Raw genomic sequence first — 26,401 nt, forward strand, 5'->3', positions numbered from 1 at the left:
TGCAATGTGAATTTATAAAAAAAATAGCACCTTGGACAGAGGTGTCAAACTCAAATACAAAGTGAGCCAAAAGTGAACACTGGGACTAAGGTGCGATCCAATCTCAATGTCTAGTGGCCAATCCCCTCCCCTATACTGTTCCCTGGTGTGACGTCTAGTCCTCCTCTATCCCCTATATAGTTACCTGGTGTCTAGTTGCCCCCTCCCACCCCAATAAAATTCACTGGTGTCTAGTGCTTTTCCCCTCCCTCCTCCATATGACTTCCCTGGTGTTCTAGGGATTTACCTCCAATATAGCTTCCCTGGTGGTCTAGAGTGGGCCAAACATAATGCAAAGTGGAGAAACCACTTGAGTTTAACACGTGACGTGAGACCTATGGAAAGCACTGAAACTGTGAACATGGGAGAGGGGTTTCAGAGGGTTATCCAAGCTGTAGTGGGACATGGCTAGTAAGAATGAGATGTGGCAATAAGTCAGGCACGCAGTAACATAAGTAAGTCATCCTATGCTTGTCCAACAAGGGGACAACTGAGGAGGCATACGTACACATGCTAGATTAAAGTAGACCTGAGACAAACCTTGGCCATAAAAAAAACAAAAACAAAACACTTACCTAGGTAGATGGAAGCCTCTGGATCCTTGAGGGACTATCCGTGTCCTCCCCGCCCCGACCGCTGCTGCCCGGGACCCCCTTGAAGTCCGCAGCTGCACTCCCCTTCATGCACAAACAAGGCTGTACTGCTCCCTGTGCAGTAGCATGGAGCCAGTCATGCACGAGCGGCTCCAGCTTACTGATCAGGTGCAATGCAGCAGCACTAGTGTATGAAGAGGAGCAAGCTGGCAATTACAAATCCGGCAACCTCTTGTTGGATTTCTTTCTGGGGTCCGCGCGCTAACGCTAGAGCCAGGAGGACGTGGGGAGCCTCTGCAGGATCCAGAGCCTTTGTTTATCTTAGGGAAGTATCATTTTTTTATTGCAGGTCTCGCCTCGGGTACACTTTAAACTCTTACAGGGTGGAGACTCATCAGGGGCTCATTATTGACGAAACGCGTTAGGAGGAGCTACGTCCCACGTGACCGGCAGTGGATGCGGCTCAGAGGACACGGGGGAATCAAGGCAGCGTGTGTGGAAGCGGCGCCCGGGATTCGCCAACACACTTGTACAAAGCGCTTAACCTCCTGTCTGTGAGTGCATTTCCATTCTTTTATTTGTATAATAAATGGTTTTACACTATATGAAGCGGTTTTAGTTATAGTGACTGACGGATCAGCGTGAGCTTGTGCGCCCCCCACATGTGATAGAATCCTACCTCCGGAGAGATTGGAGGCCAGTTAGGTGAGTGTGGGCACATTGGGGGAGTGTGTCCCTGCACGGAGTAGAGCACGGTGGAGGTGGATTGTGTCACCAGAAAGGTGGAGGGGAATTGCTGTTAAAGCTGATCGCGCTATGATTCCCTCAATGTTTTCTCTTTTACATGTGTAATGTGATGGTTTGGACTGGAGGACTTATACGTTATCCTGGAGTGTCTTGTATCCCGATTTCCTGATCCCTAAGTGGAAATAGGGGACTTATGTGGATGGTGACATTGATTTATGTATTTCCTTTAAGTTGTGAACTTTGAGCGCGGCCATTTGATTTTGGTTTTGACAAGTTGCACTAATACTGGCAGTCGTGACCTGCGCACCACATTATTGCATGCCCTTTCCATTAGCGCATGTTTTTGTGAATTTTATAATCCAGCAAACTTATTCAGACAGTTGTACACTACAGATTGGTTATGTGCTTAGACCGAAGTTACTGAGCCACAATCATGGGAGTGGAGGTGGGGGGTGGGCACTGGTTTGACCTGCCCAGGACCCACTAAACCGGTGCCCACCACTAACCTCCACTGCTATGAATATGGCTCATTAACTTTGGTCTAACCACATAACCGATCTGTACTGTACAATTGTCCGGATAAGTTTGCTGGATTGTCCAAATAAGCCACATTTGGCATTAGGTGCCCGCTTCCTGTTTTCATTGCATTGTAGACTATAAATGACCCTGGTACCAGACACATTTACATGGCAAAGTCCAGTAACAGATGACGAGAATCAACAAATAATGGATAACAAGAGCAGATATATAAAACAGGATGAAGAGAAGTAACAGGTGGCGGATGAGACGTGACAGGTAGTTGATGATAAGTAACAGGTAGTGGATGACGAGAAGTGACAGGTAGGGAAGGATAAGTGATGGGTAGTGGATGACGAGAAGTGATAGGTAGTGGATGACGAGAAGTGACAGGTAGCGGATGATGAGACGTGACAGGTAGGAGATGATGAGATGTGACAGGTAGTTGATGATAAGTGACAGGTAGTGGATGATGAGAAGTGACAGGTAGTGGATGATACGTGATGGCTAGTGGATGACAAGAAGTGACAGGTAGTGGATGACGAGAAGTGACAGGTAGTGGATGACGAGAAGTGACCGGTAGTGGATGATAAGTGACAGGTAGTGGATGACGAGATATGACAGGTAGTGGATAACGCGAAGTGAAAGGTAGTGGATTATAAGTAACAGGTAGTGGATGACGAGATATGACAGGTAGTGGATAACGCGAAGTGAAAGGTAGTGGATTATAAGTAACAGGTAGTGGATGACGAGAAGTGACAGGTAGTGGATGATAAGTGACAGGTAGTGGATGACGAGAAGTGACCGGTAGTGGATGATAAGTGACAGGTAGTGGATGACGAGATATGACAGGTAGTGGATAACGCGAAGTGAAAGGTAGTGGATTATAAGTAACAGGTAGTGGATGACGAGATATGACAGGTAGTGGATAACGCGAAGTGAAAGGTAGTGGATTATAAGTAACAGGTAGTGGATGACGAGAAGTGACAGGTAGTGGATGATAAGTGACAGGTAGTGGATGACAAGAAGTGACAGGTAGTGGATGATAAGTGATAGGTAGTGGATGACAAGAAGTGACAGGTAGTGGATGATAAGTGACAGGTAGTGGATGACGAGAAGTGACAGGTAGCGGATGACGAGAAGTGACAGGTAGTGGATGACGAGATATGACAGGTAGTGGATAACGCGAAGTGAAAGGTAGTGGATTATAAGTAACAGGTAGTGGATGACGAGAAGTGACAGGTAGTGGATGATAAGTGACAGGTAGTGGATGACAAGAAGTGACAGGTAGTGGATGATAAATGACAGGTAGCAGATGATGAGAAGTGACAGGAAGCAAGTGACAAGAAGTGACAGGTAGTGGATGACCTGTGACAGGTAGTAGATGTGAAATGACAGGTAGTGGGTGATAAGCGACCGGTAGTGGATGACGAGAAGTGACAGGTAGTGGTCTAGTCAGTGGATGACCTGTGTCAGGTAGAAGATGACGAAAAATGATAGGTAGCGAATGGCGAGAAGTGACAGGAAGAGGATGATGAGAAGTGATAAGTAGCGGATGACAAGAAATGACAGGTAGTGGATGGCGAGAAGTAACAGCAGATCACAATGAAGATAGCAGGTGACTGTAGTGGCAGGGAGGGGGATCGTAGTGCCAGAAGCAGATGAAAAGAAGTGTCAGCAGATGAGCAAACAATGAGCGATCGTAATGGCAGAGAGTAAATGAAAATAAGTGGCAGACAGCGGATGATGAGGTGTGACTGATAGCGGATGACAGCTTAAAGAGACACTGAAGTGAAAAAAAAATTATGATGATTTGTATGTGTAGTACAGCTAAGAAATAAAACATTGGGAGCAGAGACAAGTCTAATATTGCTTCCAGTACAGGAAGAGTTAAAAAAAACCTCCAGTTATCTATGCAAAAGAGCCATTGAGCTCCACAACTTTCAAAGTCGCAGAGAGCTCTGTCTTCTGAAGCTTATTATCTCAAGTGTCTGGCACTGTATTGTTTGTTTTCCTGCAGAGGACAGTTCAAAAGTTCACTAGCCTGCACTGTAAAATCATTTAGAATGCTGAGTAGTGTGTAAACTGCAAATATTAGAGAATGATGCAATGTTATAAAATATATATATATATATATATATATATATATCTGAAAATAAAAATATGAGAATATTTTCTTTGCTACCAATGTCCTAGTAATTATCCGTACTACACAACCAATTCATTATATCATAATTTTTGTTTTCACTTCAGTGTCTCTTTAACCTCCTTGGCGGTAACCCCGTGTGTGACACGGGGTAAGCTCTGTCTTCTGAAGCTTATTATCTCAAGTGCCTGGCACTGTATTGTTTGTTTTCCTGCAGAGGACAGTTCAAAAGTTCACTAGCCTGCACTGTAAAATCATTTAGAATGCTGAGTAGTGTGTAAACTGCAAATATTAGAGAATGATGCAATGTTATAAAATATATATATATATATGTATATATATATATATATATATATATATATATATATATATATATCTGAAAATAAAAATATGAGAATATTTTCTTTGCTACTAATGTCCTAGTAATTATCCGTACTACACAACCAATTCATTATATCATAATTTTTGTTTTCACTTCAGTGTCTCTTTAACCTACTTGGCGGTAACCCCGTGTGTGACACGGGGTAAGCCGCCGGAGGGTGCCGCTCAGGCCCTGCTGGGTCGATTTACATCATTTTTTTTTTTCAAACACGCAGCTAGCACTTTGCTAGCTGCGTGTTTGGTCTGATCGCCGCTGCCCGCCACCGATGCACCGCATCCTGCCGCGATACAGGCGCCCCCCCCCCCCGCATACCCCTTGCGCAGCCTGGCCAATCGCCGCCAGGCTGCGCTATGGGGTGGATCGGGATTCCCTGTGACATCACGACGTCGGCGACGTCAATGACGTCACTCCGTTCGTCGCCATGGCGACGGGGGAAGCCCTCAAGGAAATCCCGTTCAGAACGGGATTTCCTTATGGGCAAGCGGCGCCGGCGGCGATCGGAGACTACGGGGGCACGCCGCAGGGAGGGGGGAAGCATGTAGCTAGCGCTAGGCTAGCTACATGCTAAAAAAAATAAAAAAAAATTGAAAAAAACCCTCCCGCACCCACGCAGCCGCACATATCATACCGCCAGGGAGGTTAAAGATGCCACCCTTTTGGAAAGTAGAAGCATGAAAATGTATAGTTAGTTTAATAGTAAGGGACAATGGGCAGACTTCATGAATACATTGCACGCCTGTAGCGGAAACAAGGCCTTTACAATGTTTTGGGAAGGGCAGAGGGTGAACAGAGTTGAAACAGAAAAAAAATGAAATTAATAAGGCCCCGTTCACACTTGCGGTTTTGCAAAAACCGCACCGGATGTCCGGACCGCACCGGAGCCGGATCGGACCTGAACCGTACGGTTCCTGTCCGGATCCGGTCCGGATCCGGTCCGGTTGCATACGGTTTTCGTGCGGTATGAACACGGTTGCGGTCCGGATCCGGATTCTTAAAGAGATAACAACCTGTATAAATACCTGGGGTTCTGGGAGGTCAGCAGAAGCTCTGGGGTCATTGTTGGAGACAGCTGGACGTGTGGAGACCATCCTTGGATACAGAGACAGCAGTTGGGACCATGGATCCAGTCATTTTTTACGCTTATTACCTGGGAATTCTCTCCTTCCTGTTGTTTACCTACTACTATGTGGGGAGAAGGCGTGCTCCTCGCAGGAGATGGTGGGTGCACCCTCTACTAGCCAGGAGGCAGAGGAAGGGAGAGTTCCAGGCCCTCTACCGGGACCTCAGACGACACCCACAGAAGTTCTACAGCTACACTCGGATGTCTATTCCCCTGTAAGTATATAGGCCTAAATACACCAACCCCCACCATTCCTAAACACCCCACCCTCACCCCCACAACACCTCATCCCTGTATACCTAGCTAAACACACCACCCTGACCCCCACACCCCTGTATACCTAGCTATACACTACACCCCCACCCTCCACAACACTCCCAAACCTCTGTAAACACACCTCCCCCATCCTCCACCCAACACCTTGTCCCACAACATACTTTACAGCTTCTTCCTTTACATCTCCTGACAGGTTTGATACCCTTTTGGAGATGGTGAAGGATGACCTTAGGAAGAAGGATACCACGTTCAGGAGAGCAGTCACACCACAAGAACAACTACTCATCACACTGAGGTATGTAAAAACAAATTTTTTTATTGCAAAAACAACCACTTTCCAACATGGAAACATTCTTCCAACATGGAAGACAAAAAAATAACATATCTATGGTATAGCCCGGTCAGTTTTAAGGAACACCAACCACCAACTTTGTGCTGGAAGAGTTGTAGGGCATAGCTGCCCAAGTGTCTTTCGGGGACACCAGGCCCTAATAAATTGAAGTGCTTCAAAAACCTAACCACTGGCACAGGACCCTCTGAGCCATGGATGAAGGACACAGGTCAGTGAAAAGGCTAGGCCTCTCACCGACCAGTCAAGGTGTCCTTCATCCATGGCTCCAAGGGTCTTGTGCAAGTGGTTAGGAACAAGAACAAAGTGAGGAGCAAGAGGAACCGATGGCAGAGGTGCATGACTACAGGTGCAGTGCAACAGGCACAAGGTTGTGACCCAGGTAGTGTCTTTCGGGGACACCAGGCCCTAAAATTGAAGTGCTTCAAAAACCTAACCACTGGCACATGACCCTCTGAGCCATGGATGAAGGACACAGGTCAGTGAAAAGGCTAGGCCTCTCACCGACCAGTCAAGGTGTCCTTCATCCATGGCTCCAAGGGTCTTGTGCAAGTGGTTAGGAACAAGAACAAAGTGAGGAGCAAGAGGAACCGATGGCAGAGGTGCATGACTACAGGTGCAGTGCAACAGGCACAAGGTTGTGACCCAGGTAGTGTCTTTCGGGGACACCAGGCCCTAAAATTGAAGTGCTTCAAAAACCTAACCACTGGCACAGGACCCTCTGAGCCATGGATGAAGGACACAGGTCAGTGAAAAGGCTAGGCCTCTCACCGACCAGTCAAGGTGTCCTTCACCCATGGCTCCAAGGGTCTTGTGCAAGTGGTTAGGAACAAGAACAAAGTGAGGAGCAAGAGGAACCGATGGCAGAGGTGCATGACTACAGGTGCAGTGCAACAGGCACAAGGTTGTGACCCAGGTAGTGTCTTTCGGGGACACCAGGCCCTAAAATTGAAGTGCTTCAAAAACCTAACCACTGGCACAGGACCCTCTGAGCCATGGATGAAGGACACAGGTCAGTGAAAAGGCTAGGCCTCTCACCGACCAGTCAAGGTGTCCTTCACCCATGGCTCCAAGGGTCTTGTGCAAGTGGTTAGGAACAAGAACAAAGTGAGGAGCAAGAGGAACCGATGGCAGAGGTGCATGACTACAGGTGCAGTGCAACAGGCACAAGGTTGTGACCCAGGTAGTGTCTTTCGGGGACACCAGGCCCTAAAATTGAAGTGCTTCAAAAACCTAACCACTGGCACAGGACCCTCTAAGCCATGGATGAAGGACACAGGTCAGTGAAAAGGCTAGGCCTCTCACCGACCAGTCAAGGTGTCCTTCACCCATGGCTCCAAGGGTCTTGTGCAAGTGATTAGGATCAACAAAGTAAGGAACAAGAGGAATCAAAGGCACAGGTGCAGGACTACAGGTGCAGTGCAACAGGCACAAGGTTGTGACCCAGGTAGTGTCTTTCGGGGACACCAGGCCCTAAATTATTAGTGCTTCTAAAACCTAACGACTGGCACAGGACCCTCTGAGCCATGGATGAAGGACACAGGTCAGTGAAAAGGCTAGGCCTCTCACCGACCAGTGAAGGTGTCCTTCACCCATGGCTCCAAGGGTCTTGTGCAAGTGATTAGGATCAACAAAGTAAGGAACAAGAGGAATCAAAGGCACAGGTGCAGGACTACAGGTGCAGTGCAACAGGCACAAGGTTGTGACCCAGGTAGTGTCTTTCGGGGACACCAGGCCCTAAAGTTCAAGTCCAGCAAAACCAAAAGTTAAAAAGCCCTGTGATGGTATCCTTCCTTCGAGGATCGGAGGTATTCAGAGGAGCATGTCCAGGAACAATTTGACTTTTTTTCAAATTGTATCGGCACCACTACTAGAAAAGGTGGGAGTTGCTGCCTGGAAATCTGGACTCTCTTGGGTGCTGGTCGTGGATGAGCTGGACCCTGACAGCGGTGGCCCATATTGACTGCCTCTGTAGCCGGTGTACATCTGTGATGATTGCCAGGTGGGCACCGCTGTTGGTTGTGGTGGTCTAAACATTGGTGGTTGCAATAATGGCGTGTCCATGTGCTGTTTAATCACCTCCAGCAAATTGGAATGGCACGCCATCAGGTTTTGTGAAGGCACCTTTTCAAGATATGGTATTAGAGACATCACAGTGTGAAAACACGGGTGTGCCTGCAATTTCAGTAGTTCCTTGCTTTGTTGATGCATTTGCTGCATCATGTTCTGCAGCTGGCCCACCGACTGATGATGCTGCGCACGCAGTTGGTCGATTTCTCCTCTGTGCATCTCATGCATCATTTTAAGCTCGTCCCTGTAGTGCCCATGTACAGCGTCGAGCTCACATTGCAGTGTAGTGATGTGGGACTTGTACTGCTCCATGATATGGCCCCTGTCCTCATCTTGCAACTGCCGGGTTATGAGAGTTTGGTGGCTCTGAAGAATCCCGAGAAGTCCGGAGACAGCCCCGGACATCTCGGACTCTGTCTCTCTCCTTGTTGGGGGGAGGGTACCTCGACGCCTCACTGGTGTGGTGGTCCTCACTGGTGGTGTGGCAGCATCTTCCCGTCCTCTGGCCTGTGTCGGGGTTGCCCTGCGCGCTGGTTGTGCTGCAGTCTCTCGGTGCTCCTCACTTTGTTCTTGTTCCCCTGGAGCTTCCATAGCGGTCGATTGTGGAGGTTCAGCTTCTTCCACACTCGGTCCTGCAACCTCAACATCCAAGCTCTCTTCTGCCAAGTCATCATCAAAGGACGGAGTTGTGATTAAGGACTCCCTCCTCCTACTCCTCGCCTCGGGGCAATAGGTTACATCGGCGACGTCATCATCCACCAAGCTCTCCTCACTGCTGAACCGTGCCTCCTGGGTCGGTTCCTCTTGCTCCAAATTGTCTTCAGTCCTGTAGATAAAAAAAATATTTATTGGTGTGCCAAACAGCATGTGGCGTCAATTCACAGAGCTAGCAAACACTAGCAATCACTTTATCACCAGTTTCTACCCAACATTTGATAAAGCTTGTGAGAAAAGTTCGCTAGCCATGGGAATTGAGGCCATAGCAATACATGGCCGAAGTCATGGTAATGAGCTCTCAGTTCCTGCCCACAGTAGTGGTACTTACAGTCTAGGTTCCAGGCTTGCATTGATGAAAGACAATTGCTTGGCAAATTGGTAGTCTTTTTGTCGCCTTCCCCCGCCACTGCCACTTCGTTCGGCAAGTTTTTTCTTCCGTAGCCATTTCACATATGCATCCCGTATATTGCGCCACCTTGTCTTGTACCTTTCTCCTGTAACGACATGAAAAATTGATTTCGATTATTTCTCTTGTAGGTACATCGCAACTGGACAAACATATACATCGCTACATGTCACATTTCGTATTGGGAAGAGCACGGTGGCAGGCATCGTCGTGAGGACTTCGAGGATCCTTTGGACGCGACTGAGGGCCAGATACATGCCTGTGCCGGACACCACGAAATGGGAGGAGATCGCCCAGGGCTTCTGGACCGAGTGCAAGTTTCCTAATTGTGTTGGCGCACTGGATGGGAAACACATCCGGATTCAGAAACCCGTGGGGAGTGGCAGCCATTATTTCAACTATAAAAAATACTTCAGCATTGTTCTAATGGCAGTGGCAGATGCGGACTACAAGTTTGTGTACGTGGATGTGGGGTCGTACGGTAGTTCCAATGACTCTGGAATTTTCCAGCGTACGACCCTTTGCCGGCTGATGGAGGAAGGCAGACTGCGTCTCCCCCGTGACAGACCCTGGCCTGGGACAAGGGCACCGGCCTACCCCTATGTGTTTGTGGGGGACGAGGCCTTCGCCCTGTCCGACCATGTAATGCGTCCGTACCCAGACAGGGGACTTGATGCCAGCCAGCTACACTTCAATGCTCGGTTGAGCCGTGCAAGGAGAATGGTGGAGTGCACATTTGGGATCCTGGTGTCAAAGTGGAGGGTGTTCCACACGCCCATGCTGCTGAAACCGGGCAACGCAGTTGTCGTGGTGAAGGCAGCATGCATCCTCCACAACTTTGTGCGGCAGGAGGAAAGAGAGACTCCGGAACCCCCGAATGTGCTTCCACTAATGCCCCTGCGGAGGTATGCAACCAGGCCAAGGGTAGTGTCACTGCGGAACAGGGACCAACTGAGACTTTATTTTACCACACCACCTGGACGAGGGTGAATGTTTGGTTTTTAATTTGTTTTGTTGAAATGTGTTTATTTTGGAGTTTCAAGTTTGAGTGATTAAATGTATTAATTTTTTACAATAAATTGATGTATAATAATTGGTCATTGTGTATGTTTTATGTGCACAGGTGGGGTACATCGCAGGTGGGTGGGATACATCACAGGTGGGTGGGATACAGCACAGGTGGGTGGGATACAGCACAGGTGGGGTACAGGTGGGTGGGATACATCACAGGTGGGTGGGATACAGCACAGGTGGGGTACAGGTGGGTGGGATACATCACAGGTGGGATACATCACAGGTGGGGTACAGGTGGGTGGGATACATCACAGGTGGGGTAGAGGTGGGTGGGATACATCACAGGTGGGGTACTGGTGGGTGGGATACATCACAGGTGGGATACATCACAGGTGGGGTACAGGTGGGTGTGATACATCACAGGTGGGTGGGATACAGCACAGGTGGGGTACAGGTGGGTGGGATACATCACAGGTGGGATACATCACAGGTGGGGTACAGGTGGGTGGGATACATCACAGGTGGGGTAGAGGTGGGTGGGATACATCACAGGTGGGGTAGAGGTGGGTGGGATACATCACAGGTGGGGTACAGGTGGGTGGGATACATCACAGGTGGGGTACAGGTGGGTGGGATACATCACAGGTGGGATACATCACAGGTGGGGTAGAGGTGGGTGGGATACATCACAGGTGGGGTACAGGTGGGTGGGATACATCACAGGTGGGGTAGAGGTGGGTGGGATACATCACAGGTGGGGTAGAGGTGGGTGGGATACATCACAGGTGGGGTACTGGTGGGTGGGATACATCACAGGTGGGGTACAGGTGGGTGGGATACATCACAGGTGGGGTACAGGTGGGTGTGATACATCACAGGTGGGTGGGATACAACACAGGTGGGGTACAGGTGGGTGGGATACATCACAGGTGGGTGGGATACAGCACAGGTGGGGTACAGGTGGGTGGGATACATCACAGGTGGGATACATCACAGGTGGGGTACAGGTGGGTGGGATACATCACAGGTGGGGTACTGGTGGGTGGGATACATCACAGGTGGGATACATCACAGGTGGGGTACAGGTGGGTGTGATACATCACAGGTGGGTGGGATACAGCACAGGTGGGGTACAGGTGGGTGGGATACATCACAGGTGGGATACATCACAGGTGGGGTACAGGTGGGTGGGATACATCACAGGTGGGGTAGAGGTGGGTGGGATACATCACAGGTGGGGTACTGGTGGGTGGGATACATCACAGGTGGGATACATCACAGGTGGGGTACAGGTGGGTGTGATACATCACAGGTGGGTGGGATACAGCACAGGTGGGGTACAGGTGGGTGGGCCACGGGTGGGTGGGCCACGGGTGGGTGGGCAACACGTGGGTGACACAAATCCATAGCAAAAGTTGAATACATCACAAGCTTAAACCACAAGCCCCCCCCAAAAAACTTCTAGTCAACATACCCTCTGTGCCTTGCTGTCTCTTGCTCAAGTTCTCAAAGTCCTCCACATACAGCTTGGCAATTTTTTTCCACAGTCCTCTGCATTTTTTGATGTTGCTGTGGTCCGCATCCCCCTTGTCCCACAGGGCTGGTACCTGCTGCACCTGTAGGATGAGGTCTTCTGATGTGTAGGGCCTCACCCCCTCGCTATCAGACAGATCCTGCTCCATATTGCTGCCAAAGAGCTCCAGCATGAAGTCACTGCTGCTCCACTCTGTGAACGCTGGTGCCATGTGGTCCCCATCCAAAATGGCCACCATACCATAGAGTCAGCATAGGAAGTGTGGTACAACATCCGGTTTTTATAGCCAGTGTGTTGTGCGCTCTCCGGTTCTCATTGGTTTCCATTGGCCGGATGCAACATTCCGGCTCCGGTCCGGATACGTCAGCCGGACCAAAAAATAGCGCATGTTGGAACGGACGCCGGAGTCCGGATCCGGTCCGGCTCCGGTCCGGACGAAACGGACGCATGTGAACGGTCGCATAGACTTTCATTGCTATGCCGTGCGTCCGTTTCGTCCGGTCCGCATGCGGTCCGGCTCCGGCACGGCTCCGGCACGGCGATTCCGGATAGCAACCGCTAATGTGAACCGGGCCTTAATGAGCGCATGCAAATTTGCACAAATGGTTGGAACTGCTGTTCTGTTATCTCTACGGATGACTTTGTTGGCTGTTTGTGTTTTGAAATACTCTGAAGTGCCTGCAGATGGCACTACAGACTGAAAACACCAAGTGTGCAGCTAGCAAAAACAGTATTACTAGTAGAACTCAATCATCTTTATAATGTAAGAAGTTTTAAACCAGGATGATACCATTTATTGGCTAACTAAAAATGAATAAAAATAAGCAAGCTTTCGGCCTTGCAGCCTTCGTCTGCCCATATGCAATGAACTTTTTCTCCTAAATTTTCTCGTAAGTGATATTTTCAAACTTGTCAGTAAAATGCTTTTAGGGCTCGTTCCCACTATCGCGAATCTGCATGCGTCCAACGCATGCAGATCCGCACATGTAATGCAAGTGGATGGGCCTGTTTCCACTGTAGCGTTGTTGATGTGCGTTTTTTTCAGCGGTAAAAAAACGCACAAAAGAGCCAACGATTTCGCCTGCGTCGGGAATCCGTGCGAATCGCCGCTAATGTATTTAATAGTAAAAACGCATGCGTTTGTTACATGCGTTTTTACCCGCGATTTCACGTGCGATTTCGCACCTTTTTCAATTTTATTTAGCCCTGGCAGTGTCATGGTTAATTTCGCATGGCACCCTGCCATGCGAAATCGCATGCGAAATCGCGGGTAAAAACGCATGCGGAAACGCATCCGCATGCGTTTTTACAAGCGTCGGAATGCGGCCGAAATCGCGTCGCAACAGTGGGAACGAGCCCTTAAGATCGCCAGCAAGAAAAAAATACTTAAAATAGTTTTGAAAGTGCTTTTCCACCTACCTTTGTACTCTTTTTAATTGCAAAGTGATGAAAAGTTATTCTAAATAGAAGATGAAAAATGATCACCTAGGAGAAAAAATTAATTGCATATGGGCCAGTATGTCACAAACATAATCACGTGACAGAACATGTAGTACAAGCTAACACTTTACTCAAGCTTCTCCTAATTCATTAAGATTTTGTTTATAAGTACATATTTAGCTCACTATAGGCAAAAAAAGGTCTAAAAATAGGTTGTTCCACACATTTAGACTCGGTTCACATTAGCGTTAAAAAACGGTCTGTTCGCGGATCCTAATGGAACAGATCCTAATGGATGCGAACAGACCCAATGTTAACCTATGGATCTGTTCACATTGGTCTGTTAGAACGGATCCGTTCCGCACAATCCGCTGAACGGACCGCAAATTTGGTTAATTTGGCAAATTTTCCTGGACCAGCCACTTAATTATGGAGAGGGGAACGAGGAAGTGTGAGCCGGGAGCCCCAAGGTTAGAGAAGGGGGGGGATGTACCCCCTTCCCTGCCACACTACCTAAACTGGGGGGGTCCCTTTCACTATCCGAACTGGGGGGGTCCCTGTCACTACCTGAACTGGGGGGGGGGGGGTCCCTGTCACTACCTGAACTGGGGGGGTTCCTGTAACTACCTGAACTGGTGGGCTCCTGTCACTACCTGAACTGGGGGGTCCCTGTCACTGCCTAAACTGGGGGGTCCCTGTCACTATCTGAACTGGTGGGCTCCTGTCACTACCTGAACTGGGGGGGGGGGGGGCTCCTGTCACTACCTGAACTGGGGGGGACCCTGTCACTACCTGAACTGCTGAACTGGGGGGTCTCTGTCACTACCCGAACTAGGGGGTCTCTGTCACTACCTGAACTGGGGGGTCCCTGTCACTACCTGAACTGGGGGGTCCCTGTCACAACCTAAACTGGGGGGTCCCTGTCACTATCTGAACTGGTGGGCTCCTGTCACTACCTGAACTGGGGGGGGGGGGGAGGGCTCCTGTCACTACCTGAACTGGGGGGGACCCTGTCACTACCTGAACTGCTGAACTGGGGGGTCTCTGTCACTACCCGAACTAGGGGGTCTCTGTCACTACCTGAACTGGGGGGTCCCTGTCACTACCTAGACTGTGGGGAGGCTCCTGTCACTGCCCAAACTGGGGGGGGGGGGTCCCTGTCACTATCTAAACTGGGGGGAGGCTCCTGTCACTACCTAAACGTGGGGGGTCCCTCTCACTACCTGAACTGGGGGGGGGGGGGGGGGGGGTTCCCTGTCATTACCTGAACTGGTGGGCTCCTGTCACTACCTGAACTGGGGGGTCCCTGTCACTACCAGAACTTGGGGGATCTCGGTCACTACCTGAACTGGGGGGGGTCCCTGTTACTGCCTGAACTTTTGGGCTCCTGTCACTAGCTGAACTGGGGGGGTCCCTGTCACTACCTGAACTGGGGGGGGGGGGTCCCTGTCACTACCTGAACTGAGGGGGCCTCCTGTCACTACCTGAACTTGGGGGTCCCTGTCACTACCTGAACTGGGGGGCTCCTGTCACTACCTAAACTGTGGGGTCCCTGTCACTACCTGAACTGGGGGGGGGGGGCCTCATGTCACTACCTGAACTGGGGGGGGGTCCCTGTTACTACATGAACTGGGGGGCTCGTGTCACTACCTAAACTGTGGGGTCCCTTGCAATACCTGAACTGGGGGGCTCCTGTCACTACCTAAACTGTGGTGTCCCTGTCACTACCTGAACTGGGGGGCTCCTGTCACTACCTAAACTGTGGGGTCCCTTGCAATACCTGAACTGGGGGGCTCCTGTCACTACCTAAACTGTAGGGCCCTGTCATTAGCTAAACTGGAGGGCTCCTGACGCTACCTAATCTAGGGGGCACCTGTCACCACCTAAACTATCCAGGCTAGCCAGCCCAGCATCACCGTCAGCCAGGCCAGCCCAGCATCACCTCCATCCAGGCCAGCCCAGCATCACCTCCAGCCAGGCCACAGCATCGCTGCCAGGCCTTTCGGCCCACACATCATCCCCAAGCCAGTCAAAAACAGTATTGCCAGGCCAGCCAAGCACAACAGCCAGTAGAGGAGAATTCAGAAGCCAGGTGAGAGGTGTCTACCATATAAGGGGGCATTCTGCCTATTTATGTGAAATGCTGTCTATTTATGTGCCTCATGACTGCTGAATTTGTCTTGTTGGGGGCCTCATGGTTACTGAATTTGTCTTGTTGGGGGCCTCATGATTGCTGAATTTGTCTGGTTGGGGGTCACATGATTGCTAACTGCGAGACTATGGGAAAAGCTGAATCATCATCATATGAGACAATAGCATTAAACCTACCCTTTGAGCTTTTTAAAACAGAAAATTAAAACTGGGAGATTCTAAAAAGATGAATACATTTTTCAGGACTAGGATGGATGAAATTGTTTATCTTCACAGTTTATTTTCAACTTGGATTTTCCATAATGTTCATGTATGAGTTAAAATGTTTGTATTTAGTTTAAATTGCCGTGTTGGCACGTTGTGATAGATAAGTGACTTTTCGGTTGCAGTTTGGGCACTCGGCCTCCAAATCGTTTGCCACCACTAGTCTAATGTCCCACCACTGCTAAGTTCATGTAAATTTGGCTCCACCCGTGACCACACCCACATGCTGGTCCATAACTACACCCATTTTTCGGCGCGGCGCGCGCTGCACAGCATATACCTAAATTTCTTCCGCGCCATGCTATGCACGCCGCACCGCTTTCCCCCACTCCTTTTTGCCCCCCCCCTTGGAAATTTTTCTGCGGACGCCCATGTCGCCGGCGAACAGTTCGGGCCATCTCTAGTTCCCATCACCATTGTTCCACCCACATCAGGAAAAGAAGACCCCAATAGCATTCATTATCTGCTCTGTCCTATCCCCTCACCCTGCCTGCTATGTCATAAGCTCAACCGCACTTCTATAAAGAGATTCTGTCTTGAGCATAGGTAGGCCAAGCCAGCATGTTCAGACACCCGCTAATGTTTTGGGGTTTTCACCCAACATTTTTATATTTGTAGGTGTATCCACATTTATTACGTTAGCAACTGCTCCTGCCTTTCTCTCGCACTGATCTGTTAGGGCTCGTGTCCACTAGTGCTGTGCGAATCGCCGGGATTCCACCGCTGATGAAATCGCATGCGGATGCGATTCCGCGTGCGTTTTTTGCCGTGATTTCGCATAGGCAGGGTATATGCGAATTTAACCATGTCACTGCCTGGTTCAAGTTACATTAGTTTTCATTCGAATTTGCACGCGAAATCGCAGCAAAAAAACGCATGTGCGTTTTCCCTATCAAATACATAGCCTGCGAATCGCCTGCATTCCACACGCAGGCAAATTCTGCAGGCTCTACCGTGCAGAAAAATCCTGCACAGAAAAATGCAGGAAAAAACAGACAAGTGGAAACAGGGCCATCCACTTGTATTGGTTATGAGAATCCGCATGCAGACAACGCATGCAGATTCGCTCTAGTGGAAACGGGCCCTTAGTCTTTTCTATAGAAATTCTCATCTGATTTGCCGTGTGCAGATAAGCTGCAGCCTGTGCCATCGTAGCGAGCTTGCTGTTTGTCACCTTGTTTCCGGCTCCTTTATCAAGCGGAGAATTAAGCAATTTAGCCGTTACACATTGTTTGCAGATTAATGTGAGGCCGCCACAGGCATTAGAACAAGAATGTGCCGCGGAGCACCTGTTCCCAGATTGCAGTGCACACAAATAATGAGGAATTATCCCTGGCAGCACTTGTGACACCTTCTTAAAGGCGGCTTATTAAGTAGCAGTCACAAAAAACAAGGGGAATATCAGAGAGTAAATAAGTATGCATAATATGCCTTTTACCAGAAGGCCAATGTCATTAACCACTGCAGCCCTCAGTCGTGTTTCACTTTATGCACCCGAGCAATTTTCACCTTCCATTCATTCGCCTATAACTTTATCACTACTTATCACAATGAACTGATCTATATCTTGTTTTTCCCGCCACCAATTAGGCTTTCTTTGGGTGGTACATTTTGCTAAGAGCTACTTTATTGTAAATGCATTTTAACAGGAAGAATAAGAAATAAAACGGAAAAAATTCATTATTTCTCAGTTTTCGGCCATTATAGTTTTAAAATAATAGATGCCTCCATAATTAAAACCCACGTATTGTATATGCCTAATATTCCCTGGTATTACACCATTTAAATGATGTCCTTATCACAATGTATGACAAAAATATTTTATTTGGAAATAAAAGTGCATTTTTCCATATTGCATCCAACACTATTTACAAGCTTATAATTAAAAAAAAAAAAAAAAAAAAGAAATATCTTATCTTTACATGGATATTTAAAAAGTTTAGACCCTTAGGTAAATATTTACGTGTTTTTTTATTGTAATGTTTGTTTGTTTTCTTTATTAAACATTTTATTTGGGTATTTTTGGGAAGGTGGGATGTAAATAGTAATTGTTTTATGTAAATATGTGTTTTTTTTTTTTGTTTTGTTTTTTACATGTAGATGTAGTTTTACTTTCTGGCCACAAGATGGGAACCTTGAGTTTGTTTACATGACATCACTCTAAGCGTAACATGTATGCTTAGAGGGACGTAGAGGGGACGTAGGAGGCAGAAAGAGCGAGGCTTCCGAGAGAAGCCGTCGCTTTTTCTGCCGGGGAAAGGGATCAGTGATCGGGCACCATGACCCGATTCACTGATTCCCTGGCTAACAAACCGCGGGCCGGCGATCGGCCGTGGGTGTGCGCGGGAGCGCACATGCAGCCTTATGGACGTATATTATACGTCCAAAAGGCCAAAGTAGTTAAAGCAGCAGGGACAGTCATACTATCCCAGGAAAAAAAACACACACATATAAGTAGATAAATACTTGTTCTACCTACATAACATACAGTGGGTTGCAAAAGTATTTGGCCCCCTTGAAGTTTTCCACATTTTGTCACATTACTGCCACAAACATGCATCAATTTTATTGGAATTCCACGTGAAAGACCAATACAAAGTGGTGTACACATGAGAAGTGGAACGAAAACTGTACATTATTCCAAACATTTTTTACAAATCTATAACTGCATTATTCGGCCCCCTGAGTCAATACTTTGTAGAACCACCTTTTGCTGCAATTACAGCTGCCAATCTTTTAGGGTATGTCAGTGGCGTAGCTAGGGCATTTGACACCCGGTGCTAGGTATTGAAAGACACCCCCCACCCACGGTACACCACCTGCGCCGCGGTGAAAAAATGGGCGTGGCTATGACCGGATGGGGCGGAGCTAATTTAAAAGTGCACCCAAGTTTTAGTCAACCTTTCTCCAGAAAATTCACATCATTGCGCAGCTTTTCTCCAGAAAATACACAAAATGTCAGAAGCTTTCAACGTAAAATACACGTAATGCGAGAAAATTTCACCAGACATTACACGTTATGTGAGCAGATTTCACAAGAAAATACATTCAATCATGTCGGCAGAATTGAACAGAAAAAAATCATTCAATCTTGCGGCACATTTGACCAGAACATACACAATGTCAGCACCAGATTTCACCACAAAATACACAATATCGGTAGTTAAACTGACCACAAAATACACAATGTCGGTAGCAGATCTGACCACAAAATACACAATATCGGTAGTTAATCTGACCACAAAATACACAATGTCGGTAGTAGATTTGAGTGTTGTCAAGCTGATAGCCTGGTGGGTAGGTGGTGAAGGGTGAGCAGCCTGATTGCCTAGTGGGTAGGTGGGCAGCCTGCTGGGTAGAAGTGGTGGGTAGGGGGGCAGCAGTGGTGGGTAGGTGGGCAGCCTGCTGGGTAGCCTGGTGGTTAGGTGGGCAGCCTTGTGGGTAGGTGGGCAGCAGTGGTGGGTAGGTGGGCAGCCTGCTGGGTAGCCTGGTGGGTAGGTGGGCAGCCTGCTGGGTAGCCTGGTGGGTAGGTGGGCAGCAGTGGTGGGTAGGTGGGCAGCAGTGGTGCGTAGGTGGGCAGCAGTGGTGGGTAGCAGTGGTGGGTAGGTGGGTAGCAGTGGTGGGTAGGTGGGCAGCAGTGGTGGGTAGGTGGGCAGCAGTGGTGGGTAGCCTGGTGGGTAGGTGGGCAGCCTGCTGGGTAGCCTGGTGGGTAGGTGGGCAGCAGTGGTGGGTAGGTGGGCAGCAGTGGTGGGTAGCTTGGTGGGTAGGTGGGCAGCCTGCTGGGTAGCCTGGTGGGTAGGTGGGCAGCAGTGGTGGGTAGGTGGTGGGTAGGTGGGCAGCAGTGGTGGGTAGGTGGGCAGCAGTGGTGGGTAGGTGGGCAGCAGCGGTGGGTGGCCGGGCCGGTGCACCTTTAAAAGAAAAAAAAAACATTCACTTACCTGCAGATGAAACCTCTCTTCCGAATCCCAGGCAGCCTCTCTCTCCGCAGCTCCTCTTAAATGTCCTGCGCCGTCTCCCGCTGCGTCATCAGTGCAGGGCTACGGGAAGATGGCCGCCGAAGCCCGCACTGGAGACAAAAATAGACGGCAAGATGGAGTCGGCGGCCATCTTGCTGTCTATTTTTGTCTCCAGTGCGGACGTCGGCGGCCATCTTCCCGTAGCCCTGCTCGGGTAAACTGAGGGCGGCTATCAGCCACCCTGTCAGTGCCCGTTGCCGGCGCCCGTGGAGGGGAAGCGCCGAAGGAGGGGACCCAGGTAAGGGAGATGTGGGGGGGGGGTATTTCGTGCCTCCCCGCCGACACTGCCACCCCTCCTTCAGCGCTGCTTTCCCTCCTGTGTCATCAAGGCTTCTGGGGAGGCCTTGATGACACCCCCCCCTCGAGCTGACACCCGGAGCGGAGCGCTCCTGGCCGCCCCATGGTAGCGACGCCACTGGGGTATGTCTCTACCAGCTTTGCACATCTAGAGACTTGCCCATTCTTCTTTGCAAAACAGCTCCAGCTCAGTCAGATTAGATGGACAGCGTTTGTGAACATCAGTTTTCAGATCTTGTCACAGATTCTCGAATGGATTTAGATCTGGACTTTGACTGGACCATTCTAACACATAGATATGTTTTGTTTTAAACCATTCCATTGTTGCCATGGCTTTATGTTTAGGGTCATTGTCCTGCTGGAAGGTGAACCTCCGCCACAGTCTCAAGTCTTTTGCAGTCTCCAAGAGGTTTTCTTCCAAGTTTGCCCTGTATTTGGCTCCATCCATCTTCCCATCAACTCTGACCAGCTTCCCTGTCCCTGCTGAAGAGATGCACCCCCCGAGCATGATGCTGCCACCACCATATTTGACAGTGGGGATGGTGTGTTCAGAGTGATGTGCAGTGTTAGTTTTCCGCCACACATAGCGTTTTGTATTTTGGCCAAAAAGTTCCATATTGGTCTCATCTGACCAGAGCACCTTCTTCCACATGGTTGCTGTATCCCCAACATGGCTTGTGGCAAAATGCAAACGGGACTTCTTATGCTTTCTGTTAACAATGCCTTTCTTCTTGCCACTCCTCCATAAAGGCCAACTTTGTACAGTGCATGACTAATAGTTGTCCTATGGACAGAGTCTCCCAACTGAGCTGTAGATCTCTGCAGCTCGTCCAGAGTCACCATGGGCCTCTTGACTGCATTTCTGATCAGCGCTCTCCTTGTTCGGCCTGTGAGTTTAGGTGGATGAGTCCACAAAAAAAAGTTGCGATCACAATCCAGAGCTCTGAGCGTGGCCTAGGATTTCCCTGTAAAAGATATCCAATATAGTGCAATATTGCTTTCAATGAACACACCCGGTGACACACTTCAGGGGGTTGTGTAAAAGCAGCCTCCACCGACTTATAGAAGAAAAACACAGGGGGATATTCTCACACCCTTAGTGAGTCTCACTCACCAGATAGTTTCTTTAATATCAAGCTTATAAACCCTCCATCCTGGGTATTCACAATTCCAGACCTTCAAATATATAAAAGTGGGACTCGCATAGTGTAAAAACCTTTTTCCATTTAATAAAAACTGCATAAAAACATGCGTACCGGATTTCCAGAGCTTAAGCGCTTGTATGTGCGTGTCAGCGCGGGGACTGTGGCGTGCAGCGGAGATCCGACCGCGGCGGTGCTGACACGCACATACAAGCGCTTAAGCTCTGGAAATCCGGTACGCATGTTTTTATGCAGTTTTTATTAAATGGAAAAAGGTTTTTACACTATGCGAGTCCCACTTTTATATATTTGAAGGTCTGGAATTGTGAATACCCAGGATGGAGGGTTTATAAGCTTGATATTAAAGAAACTATCTGGTGAGTGAGACTCACTAAGGGGGTGAGAATATCCCCCTGTGTTTTTCTTCTATAAGTCGGTGGAGGCTGCTTTTACACAACCCCCTGAAGTGTGTCACCGGGTGTGTTCATTGAAAGCAATATTGCACTATATTGGATATCTTTTACAGGGAAATCCTAGGCCACGCTCAGAGCTCTGGATTGTGATCGCAACTTTTTTTTGTGGACTTATCGGGAGTGGAGAGTGTGTGTACTCTGACAAAGTCTGCGGATCCCCTACATTGGTGCTACAGTGGTATTTTATATTAACAGTCTTGTGTCTAGTGCTGTGGAGCGCAGTTCTTTTTATGCTCTCTGGGGCATTGGTTACTAGTTTAGGTGGATGGCCTTGTCTTGGTAGGTTTACAGTTGTGCCATACGCCTTCCATTTCTGAATGATCGCTTGAACAGTGCTCCGTGGGATGTTCAAGGCTTTGGAAATCTTTTTGTAGCCTAAGCCTGCTTTAAATTTCTCAATAACTTGATCCCTGACCTGTCTTGTGTGTTCTTTGGACTTCACAGTGTTGTTGCTCCCAATATTCTCTTAGACAACCTCTGAGGCCCTCACAGAGCAGCTGTATTTGTACTGACATTAGATTACACACAGGTGCACTCTATTTAGTCATTAGCACTCATCAGGCAATGTCTATAGGCAACTGACTGCACTCAGATCAAAGGGGGCCGAATAATTATGCACACACCACTTTGCAGTTATTTATTTGTAAAAAATGTTTGGAATCATGTATGATTTTCGTTCCACTTCTCATGTGTACACCACTTTGTGTTGGTCTTTCATGTGGAATTCCAATAAAATTGATTCATGTTTGTGGCAGTAATATGACAAAATGTGGAAAACTTCAAGGGGGCCGAATACTTTTGCAACCCACTGTATGTATTGTATGGTTCACGTTTTGACTTCAGTGAATTTGATATAGTAAATAAAGAGAAAACTGTTCCATCTTTACTGCCTCTGACTGAAGCCAATCCTCTTGTCATTTTCTCCCTTACTTTTTTTTTCTCTCCTAGAAACTGCGCTGTCATATTTAGCTTGCTTTGTAAACATGTGAGCAGAGCATAGATCGTATTTCAACTGCTTCTGCAGAAGGAAGGTGTACTTTCCTTCTTAGGGCCGGTTCAGACGGGCATCTGCCCGGCGTCGCGTTTGATGACGTGCGGCGGCTGCTGCGCGGCTGCGCGGTCAGGCTTTCAGTAGCCTCCGCGTCGCGTCCGGATGTGGTCGGTGTTTTTATTCCCCTAGGGGGACACTAGCCGTCGCGGTTGGCCGCCCTGGAAGCTACATGTAGCTTCCAGGGCGGCCCCGAACGCAAGCGAAAATCGGGACCCGAACGCCGCGTTCGGGGGAAAGAGCGCAAGGCCGCAAACGCTCGGTGTAAACGCTCCCATTCACTTGAATGGGAGCGTTTACCGCGACGTTCCGAACTCTTGCGGTAAACGCTCCGCAAGCGTCCGTGTGAACCAGCCCTTAGCCTCATGTCATACTTGTTATGATCACTTCTGCAGCATGTACTGTTGGCTGCAGTTTTACTGTAGACAAGCAGTTTTTGATTTCTTCGCGTGCATTTGCTCGCATAGTTTTGCCTGCGCTCACACTGAGCGTTGATTCCATCTGCAGTCACTCTGAGGTTGATGACAGTTTAAGATGCGTTTGTGAAAGCAAACATTGTCTTTTGCAATGGTGCTGCAATCCCTTTCAGGCAGGCTGCATATCATTATCTGCCCTTTCCTGCTGTCAGCCTGTGATTGATTATCATTCACCTTTGTGGGAATCTGCATGTCTGCTCCCATTGGATGACCTCAGTATAAAGGACTGCTTCCTGCAGTGCTCCATGGGCTATCATAGTTTCAGATCAGTCTGTTACTCTGTCTGGCCCCCCCGTTCCTAGATCTCGTGTGGACTGCACTGATTCCTGCGAAGGGGTCAGTGAGTCCTTCTAGTCCTGATCCTGTTTATCAGTATTTGTTACTTTGCTGGTCTTGTATCATATATTGGTTCATCGCCGATATATACGCATACTAGCGCGTTTGTTATTTTCCTTGTATTCGTGTTACGTTAATACATCAGTGTCGCTAATATATACGTACTCGAACTGTTTATATCCTGTGTTCAGTCAGTCAGTTTCCAGCACGTTTCGGTAGGTTGCGCTTAGCGTGATCACCCGTGCTTAGTTAGTTCAGTCCTGTTCCTGTTACTTCTGCGTAGAAGTACAGAATCCTTCCTAGTCCTGTTCCTTGTATTGCTCCAGTTCCTAGCTAGTGTTCCTTGCTTATGATATATGCAAGGAACACTAGCTATTTGCTGTCACTAAAGCAGTGACTAGTTAAGCAAGCGTTCATTCTGTCTACCTGTCCTGATCTTCTGAGTTCTGGTTTATGTGCTCAGCGTTACCTTGCGCTGAGCCACTAAAGTGAAAGTATTGTTTGTGGCTGTTCGGATCTACGCCTGCTCTGTGCGCCACATCTCCTATTAGAGTTAGTCCTCTCCTCCACTAAACTGGGGATATCCTGGTTCCTTGTGCTTGTGTGTGTACCACCTTCACGTCAGGTTATGCATGTCGTGCTGACTGTGGAGAATATACCACTGAGCGTAACAATACTGAACTGCCCTCAGCCAATCAGTGAGGAGCAGGAATGTGGGAGGGTAGATCACAAGCTTCCGTCTCCTCGGCAATGTACCAAATAGAGCCAGGCTGACTGTGATCAGATTTATTACAGCAGAAACATTTATGATTAGATTGGAATACATGCAATGCAGGGTCAGGCTGTAGACTGCATAATAAACACAGAGCAGTGGGTAAATGGAATTTGATTTTATGGCTGACAATCCCGCTTTTAAACCATTGCTTTTTTCAGTAAACCTGAATTAATGTTTGATCTTCCTTTTGTTGTTCGTGTTCATAAGGACAGATTTATAACAAACAGTGCAACAAAAAAATGGAGCAAAAGTAGTGCAGCGTCTGGTCAGTAGTGTCTGAATCACCCACCTGAAACAAGCATGTGGCTAGTCTAGAGATCATCCAGTGAAGACCCTGAAGACACAGAAAAATACTGTACACTATGGAAAGAAAATGGAGCGCACAATAGTGCATTTACCTATGTTTATTTTCAATGTTGATTAAAAGTTGTACTCACAAAAGTTCAAAGTCAAAGCGCTTCTCAGCGGTAAAGCCAACCGCTTGATATCCCCGGCAGGGCGGCAGCAGCGCACTGTGGCCAGCAGCGCGGGTCCCGGTGATTGGGTTCGTCTGACGAAGGCGCAGAGCGCCGAAACGCGTAATGACGCTGCACGCCTACTGATCCACAGCCACGCCCATCCCGACAGCGAGACGGCTTTCCCCAATCACCGGGACCCGCGGGGATATCAAGCGGTTGGCTTTACCGCTGAGAAGCGCTTTGACTTTGAACTTTTGTGAGTACAACTTTTAATCAACATTGAAAATAAACATAGGTAAATGCACTATTGTGCGCTCCATTTTCTTTCCATAGATATTCTCCTTCACCCTATTGTTTGGAGCGGCACAGTGCTTTATCCTCACAAGCAAGGAAGACATATTGTTGTGCATGTGTGACTGCAGCTTCCAGAGAGGAGCGCAAGGAATTTTTTGTTGCTTTTGTTTGAAATACTGTACACTGCCTGACACAGGAGAGCCGCTGTGTGGAGGGTGAATTATGCAGACAGACGCTTCATGCACATAACTCTGAAAAGAACTCCAGGACATAGCGACTCATCAGACGGAGGGCTTGCTGGACCTGCATGGAGGACTAAGCATACCGGCAACTGCATGTGTAGAGGGAGGGGAGAACCCCGGGACATAGCAACCCGTCAGACGAAGGGTTTGCTGGACCTGCATAGAGGACTAAGCATACCGGCAACTGCATGTATAGAGGGAGGGGAGAACCCCGGGACATAGCAACTCGTCAGACGGAGGGCTTGCTGGACCTGCATGGAGGACTAAGCATACCGGCAACTGCATGTACAGAGGGAGGGGAGAACCCCGGGACATAGCAACCCGTCAGACGAAGGGCTTGCTGGACCTGCATGGAGGACTAAGCATACCGGAAACTGCATGTGTAGAGGGAGGGGAGAACCCCGGGACATAGCAACTCGTCAGACGGAGGGCTTGCTGGACCTGCATAAAGGACTAGGCATACCAATAACTGCATGTATAGAGGGAGGGGAGAACCCCGGGACATAGCAACTCGTCAGACGGAGGGCTTGCTGGACCTGCATGGAGGACTAAGCATACCGGCAACTGCATGTACAGAGGGAGGGGAGAACCCCGGGACATAGCAACCCGTCAGACGAAGGGCTTGCTGGACCTGCATGGAGGACTAAGCATCCCGGAAACTGCATGTGTAGAGGGAGGGGAGAACCCCGGGACATAGCAACTCGTCAGACGGAGGGCTTGCTGGACCTGCATGGAGGACTAAGCATACCGGCAACTGCATGTACAGAGGGAGGGGAGAACCCCGGGACATAGCAACCCGTCAGACGAAGGGCTTGCTGGACCTGCATGGAGGACTAAGCATACCGGAAACTGCATGTGTAGAGGGAGGGGAGAACCCCGGGACATAGCAACTCGTCAGACGGAGGGCTTGCTGGACCTGCATAAAGGACTAGGCATACCAATAACTGCATGTATAGAGGGAGGGGAGAACCCCGGGACATAGCAACTCGTCAGACGGAGGGCTTGCTGGACCTGCATGGAGGACTAAGCATACCGGCAACTGCATGTACAGAGGGAGGGGAGAACCCCGGGACATAGCAA

This window comes from Hyperolius riggenbachi, chromosome 1, assembly GCF_040937935.1.
Source record: "Hyperolius riggenbachi isolate aHypRig1 chromosome 1, aHypRig1.pri, whole genome shotgun sequence".
Taxonomy (NCBI): Eukaryota; Metazoa; Chordata; class Amphibia; order Anura; family Hyperoliidae; genus Hyperolius; species Hyperolius riggenbachi.